Genomic DNA, 7,710 nt, shown 5'->3' on the forward strand with positions numbered 1-7,710 from the left:
TGCTTTATGTGATAATTATATTGTTGAGTTTGCTCATTATACTACTGAAAGTTATTATGAGAGAGGGAAACATGGTTATATGCATCTTAGTAATATTAAGTTTCCCCTCTTTATGTTGAGAATCTTGAAGTTACACTTGTTTTGTCTTCCTATGCTATTCACTTTGTTCTTCATTGACTTGTTTATTTACAAGATTCCTTTTCATAGGAAGTGGGTTAGACTTAAATGTGTTTTGAATTTGCTTTTTGATGCTCTCTTTTGCTTCAACTCTTATTTCTTGTGAGTGCATCATTAAAATTATTGAGCCCATCTTAATGGCTATAAAGAAAGCGCTTATGGGAGACAACCCATGATTTTACTACTGCACTTTTATTTTATATTTGAGTCTTGGAAGTTGTTAATACTGTAGCAACCTCTCCTTATCTTAGTTTTGTGTATTGTTGTGCCAAGTAAAGTCGTTGATAGTAAGGTTCATACTAGATTTGGATTACTGCGCAGAAACAGATTTCCTTGCTGTCACGAATCTGGGCCTAATTCTCTGTAGGTAACTCAGAAAATTATGCCACTTTACGTGAGTGATCCTCAGATATGTACGCAACTTTCATTCAATTTGAGCATTTTCATTTGAGCAAGTCTGGTGCCTCAATAAAATTCGTCTTTACGAACTGTTCTGTTTTGACAGATTCTGCCTTTTATTTCGTATTGCATGTTTTGCTATGCTTGATGGATTTTTCGATTCCATTGACTTTCAGTAGCTTTGTGCAATGTCCAGAAGTGTTAAAGAATGATTATGTAACCTCTGAACATGTAAATTTTGATTGTGCACTAACCCTCTAATGAGTTGTTTTGAGTTTGGTGTGGAGGAAGTTTTCAACGATCAAGAGAGGGAGATGATACAATATGATCAAGGAGAGTGAAAGCTCTAAGCATGGGGATGCCCCGGTGGTTCATCCCTGCATATATCAAGAAGACTCAAGCGTCTAAGCTTGGGGATGCCCAAGGCATCCCCTTCTTCATCGACAACATTATCAGGTTCCTCTAGTGAAACTATATTTTTATTCCATCACATCTTATGTACTTTGCTTGGAGCGTCGGTTTGTTTTTGTTTTTGTTTTTGTTTGAATAAAATGGATCCTACATTCATTGTGTGGGAGAGAGACACGCTCCGCTGTTGCATATGGACAAATATGTCCTTAGGCTTTACTCATAATATTCATGGCAAGGTTGAATCTTCTTCGTTAAATTGTTATATGGTTGGAATCAGAAAATGATACATGTAGTAATTGCTAAAATGTCTTGGATAATATGATACTTGGCAATTGTTGTGCTCATGTTTAAGCTCTTGCATCATATACTTTGCACCTATTAATGAAGAAATACATAGAGCATGCTAAAATTTGGTTTGCATAATTGGTCTCTCTAAGGTCTAGATAATTTCTAGTATTGAATTTGAACAACAAGGAAGACGGTGTAGAGTCTTATAATGTTTACAATATGTCTTTTATGTGAGTTTTGCTGCACCGCTTCATCCTTGTGTTTGTTTCAAATAAACCTTGCTAGCCTAAGCCTTGTATCGAGAGGGAATACTTCTCATGCATCCAAAATCCTTGAGCCAACCACTATGCCATTTGTGTCCACCATACCTACCTACTACATGGTATTTCTCCGCCATTCCAAAGTAAATTGATTGAGTGATACCTTTAAATTTCTATCCTTTACCTTTACAATATATAGCTCATGGGACAAATAGCCTAAAAACTATTGTGGTACTGAATATGTTCTTATGCACTTTATCTCTTATTAAGTTGCTTGTTGTGCGATAACCATGTTCCTGGGGACGCCATCAACTACTCTTTGTTGAATATCATGTGAGTTGCTATGCATGTTCGTCTTGTCTGAAGTAAGGGAGATTTACCACTAAAATGGTTAGAGCATGCATAATGTTAGAGAAGAACATTGGGCCGCTAACTAAAGCCATGATCCATGGTGGAAGTTTCAGTTTTGGACAAATATCCTCAATCTCATATGAGAAAATTAATTGTTGCTACATGCTTATGCATAAAAGAGGAGTCCATTATCTGTTGTCTATGTTGTCCCGGTATGGATGTCTAAGTTGAGAATAATCAATAGCGAGAAATCCAATGCGAGCTTTCTCCTTAGACCTTTGTACAGGCGGCATAGAGGTACCCCTTTGTGACACTTGGTTAAAACATGTGCATTGCGATGATAATCCAGGTAATCCGAGCTAATTAGGACAAGGTGCGGGCACTATTAGTATACTATGCATGAGGCTTGCAACTTGTAGGATATAATTTACATAACACATATGCTTTATTACTACCGTTGACAAAATTGTTTCTTGTTTTCAAAACCAAAGCTCTAGCACAAATATAGCAATCGATGCTTCCCTCTGCGAAGGGCCTTTCTTTTACTTTTATGTTGAGTCAGTTCACCTATCTCTCTCCATCTCAAGAAGCAAACACTTGTGTGAACTGTGCATTGATTCCTACATACTTGCATATTGCACTTGTTATATTACTTTACATTGACAAATATCCATGAGATATACATGTTATAAGTTGAAAGCAACCGCTGAAACTTCATCTTCCTTTGTGTTGCTTCAATGCCTCTACTATGAATTGTTGCTTTATGAGTTAACTCTTATGCAAGACTTACTGATGCTTGTCTTGAAGTACTATTCATGAAAAGTCTTTGCTTTATGATTCATTTGTTTACTCATGTCATTTACATTGTTTTGATCGCTGCATTCATTACATATGCTTACAATAGTATGATCAAGGTTATGATGGCATGTCACTCCAGAAATTATCTTTGTTATCATTTACCTGCTCGGGACGAGCAGAAACTAAGCTTGGGGATGCTGATACGTCTCCGACGTATCGATAATTTCTTATGTTCCATGCCACATTATTGATGATATCTACATGTTTTATGCATACTTTATGTCATATTTATGCATTTTCCGGCACTAACCTATTAACGAGATGCCGAAGAGCCAGTTGATGTTTTCTGCTATTTTTGGTTTCAGAAATTCTAGTAAGGAAATATTCTCGGAATTGGACGAAATCAACGCCCAGGGGCCTATTTTCACATGAAGCTTCCAGAAGACCGAAGGGAAGACGAAGTGGGGCCACGGGGCGCCGCCACAGTAGGGCGGCGCGGCCCAAGGGGGGCCCGCGCTGGCCTAGCGTGTGGGGCCCCCGTGTGGCCCCCTGACTTGCCCTTCCGCCTACATATAGCCTTCGTCGCGAAACCCCCAGTACCGAGAGCCACGATACGGAAAACCTTCCAGAGACGCCGCCGCCGCCAATCCCATCTCGGGGGATTCAGGAGATCGCCTCCGGCACCCTGCCGGAGAGGGGAATCATCTCCCGGAGGACTCTTCACCGCCATGGTCGCCTCCGGAGTGATGAGTGAGTAGTTCACCCCTGGACTATGGGTCCATAGCAGTAGCTAGATGGCTGTCTTCTCCTTATGTGCTTCATTGTCGGATCTTGTGAGCTGCCTAACATGATCAAGATCGTATATCTGTAATGCTATATGTTGTGTTTGTTTGGATCCGATGGATAGAGAATACTATGTTATGTTGATTATCAATCTATCTATGTGTTATTTATGATATTGCATGCTCTCCGTTATTAGTAGAGGCTCTGGCCAAGTTTTTACTCTTAACTCCAAGAGGGAGTATTTATGCTCGATAGTGGGTTCATGCCTCCATTAAATGCAGGACGATGACGAGAAAGTTCTAAGGTTGTGGATGTGCTGTTGCCACTAGGGATAAAACATTGATGCTATGTCCGAGGATGTAGTTATTGATTACATTACGCACCATACTTAATGCAATTGTGTGTTGTTTGCAACTTAATACTGGAAGGGGTTCGGATGATAACTTGAAGGTGGACTTTTTAGGCATAGATGCATGCTGGATAGCGGTCTATGTACTTTGTCGTAATGCCCAATTAAATCTCACAATACTCATCATATCATGTATGTGCATTGTCATGCCCTCTCTATTTGTCAATTGCCCAACTGTAATTTGTTCACCCAACATGCTATTTATCTTATGGAAGAGACACCTCTAGTGAACTGTGGACCCCGGTCCATTCTTTTAATCGAATACAATCTATTGCAATACTTGTTCTACTGTTTTCTGCAAACAATCATCATCCACACTATACATCTAATCCTTTGTTACAGCAAGCCGGTGAGATTGATAACCTCACTGTTTCGTTGGGGCAAAGTACTTTGGTTGTGTTGTGCAGGTTCCACGTTGGCGCCGGAATCCCTGGTGTTGCGCCGCACTACATCTCGCCGCCATCAACCTTCAACGTGCTTCTTGGCTCCTACTGGTTCGATAAACCTTGGTTTTTTACGGAGGGAAAACTTGCCGCTGTACGCATCACACCTTCCTCTTGGGGTTCCCAACGGACGCGTGCTGTACGCGTATCAAGCTCTTTTTCTGGCGCCGTTGCCGGGGAACTGAAGAAAAGTTACACCACAAAGATTTCTAACTCCCACGTCAACTACACGCCAGCAATGATCCATAGAGAAAATAGAAAATTAGGATCATTCCATTTTATTATATATAACCAAAGCTGCATATAAAACATTTATATATATATATATTTGAGTCACACAAGTAAGGGTAGGTTCTTGGGCAAATACTTTGTGTTGAAATAAAATAACTTTAGAAACCATTTTGTGATACTATGATCTGGGTGATCATAGCCAATTTGAAAAATATTTTTGTCAAGATACTTTGTATTAAGATTTTGAGTCGTAGGACAAAACAAAAGAGGTTCTTTTATGGTTTAGGTCAAAAGGTTCAATTATTTTTAAAGAGAGGAGGTTAAGGTAGTATAAGAGTGACCATATGTTAACTATTTTTCTTGAGAGTAGAAGATGTGTGTTGAGGTACTTATGGGAGGATACCAAGTAAAGAGGCATATGGTTTTAAGTATTGGCATGGAGAAAGAAAAGGATTTTCAAAGGCCACACATGTGTTTTATTTAGTGAGTTGCTAGATTGGTTTATTACTAGAGGTATTGTTCTTTGAGGTAGCTCAAGACAATTGCAATAAGCAGATCAAGAAAATTTATCTTATCAAACAGATCAAGGCAATTCATCTTAACAAACAGATCAGGTCAATTTATCTAAATTACTATTTAGAAAAACGTTTTTGTTCCCCCTAATTTTTGCACTATGGACAACTAAACAAGGTTGCAAAAGTTGGGGTGTTACACTGTCATCTCAGAAGTCGGCATTGTCCTCGCTGAAGCCTCGATACCCTCGCAAGTGCCCTAGCCGTAGTGCCTAGAACCCATGACGAGAGCCAGCAACCTCTTCCCATCACCGAAGGTGTCGACGAATGCATCGCTGGCAACCGCCCTCCCCTGCATGTCGATCACCACCACATTACCCTGGCTACGACACGTCGCTACCGCCGGTACACATCTCGGTGTACCCAATCTATGTGTACTTTGTAATTGTTGTGAGATCCTGATACGCGTACAACACGCGTCCGTTGGGAACCCCAAGAGGAAGGTGTGATGCGTACAGCGGCAAGTTTTCCCTCAGTAAGAAACCAAGGTTTATCGAACCAGTAGGAGCCAAGAAGCACGTTGAAGGTTGATGGCGGCGGAGTGTAGTGCGGCGCAACACCAGGGATTCCGGCGCCAACGTGGAACCTGCACAACACAACCAAAGTACTTTGCCCCAACGTAACAGTGAGGTTGTCAATCTCACCGGCTTGCTGTAACAAAGGATTAGATATATAGTGTGGATGATGATTGTTTGCAGAAAACAGTAGAACAAGTATTGCAGTGGATTGTATTCGATTAAAAGAATGGACCGGGGTCCACAGTTCACTAGTGGTGTCTCTCCGATAAGAATAAGCATGTTGGGTGAACAAATTACAGTTGGGCAATTGACAAATAAAGAGGGCATGACCATGCACGTACATGTTATGATGAATATTGTGAGATTTAATTGGGCATTACGACAAAGTACATAGACCGCTATCCAGCATGCATCTATGCCTAAAAAGTCCACCTTCAGGTTATCATCCGAACCCCTTCCAGTATTAAGTTGCAAACAATAGACAATTGCATTAAGTATTGTGCGTAATGTAATCAACGAATATATCCTTAGACATAGCATTGATGTTTTATCCCTAGTCGCAACAGCACATCCACAACCTTAGAGGTTTCTGTCACTCCCCCAGATTTAATGGAGACATGAACCCACTATCGAGCATAAATACTCCCTCTTGGAGTTACAAGTATCAACTTGGCCAGAGCCTCTACTAGTAACGGAGAGCATGCAAGATCATAAACAACACATAGGTAATAGATTGATAATCAACATAGCATAGTATTCTCTATTCATCGGATCCCAACAAACACAACATATAGCATTACAGATAGATGATCTTGATCATGTTAGGCAGCTCACAAGATCCAACAATGAAGCACAATTAGGAGAAGATGACCATCTAGCTACTTGACATAGGCATCCCAAATGGGCCTACCGAAGATAGTACCCGGGGTTTATTGAAGGCCCACGACTCGAAGAATAAGAAGATTCGGAAGCCCAAGTTGATATTAAGGAAAGTTAGAATTGTATTAGAGATGATGTTTGTAATCTTGCGGGATGAGTTGTAAATCGTCTCGGACTATGTAACTTGTACAACACGAATCCCTCGGCTCCACCTCCTATATAAGGGGGAGTCAAGGGACAAAGAAAGCATCGATCATTGTCTCTCAAACCCTAGTTTTCATAATCGTCGAGTACTTTTCGGCTGAAACCTTCGAGATCTACTTGCCCTCTACTTCCAACTAAACCCTAGTCTATAACCCGTAGGCATTGACAAGTTAATCCCTTGTCACTACTGCTATGGACCCATAGTCCAGGGGTGAACTACTCACTCATCACTCCGGAGGCGACCATGGCGGTGAAGAGTCCTCCGGGAGATGATTCCCCTCTCCGGCAGGGTGCCGGAGGCGATCTCCTGAATCCCCCGAGATGGGATTGGCGGAGGCGGCGTCTCTGGAAGGTTTTCCGTATCGTGGCTCTCGGTACTGGGGGTTTCGCGACGAAGGCTTTAAGTAGGCGGAAGGGCAGGTCAAGAGGCATCACGGGGGCCCCACACAGCAGGGCCGCGCGGGCCCCCTGTAGGCCACGCCGCCCTACTGTGGCGGCGCCCCGTGGCCCCACTTCGTGACTCCTTCGGTTTTCTGGAAGCTTCGTGTGAAAATAGGCCCCTGGGCGTTGATTTCGTCCAATTCCGAGAATATTTCCTTACTAGGATTTCTGAAACCAAAAACAGTAGAAAACAGCAACTGGCTCTTCGGCATCTTGTTAATAGGTCAGTGCCGGAAAATGCATAAATATGACATAAAGTATGCATAAAACATGTAGGTATCATCAATAAAGTGGCATGGAACATAAGAAATTATCGATACGTTGGAGACGTATCAGATCCCAAGTGACCAGTCAAGAACGTAGGAGCAATTTAGTTGATACGATTTAAGGCTCTTTTGGTTTATAGAATTTGTGTAGAAATTGTATAGGATTTGAATCCCGCGAGAAAGTTTTTCACATGGGTTGTTTAAAAACACTAGCTCTTACCTCATGAAAAATTCTTTTGCTACAATCAAACACTTTTCATGTTTTCATAAGATTCAAGTA

The sequence above is a fragment of the Lolium perenne genome, chromosome 3 (genome assembly GCF_019359855.2).
Source record: "Lolium perenne isolate Kyuss_39 chromosome 3, Kyuss_2.0, whole genome shotgun sequence".
NCBI classification, from domain to species: Eukaryota; Viridiplantae; Streptophyta; class Magnoliopsida; order Poales; family Poaceae; genus Lolium; species Lolium perenne.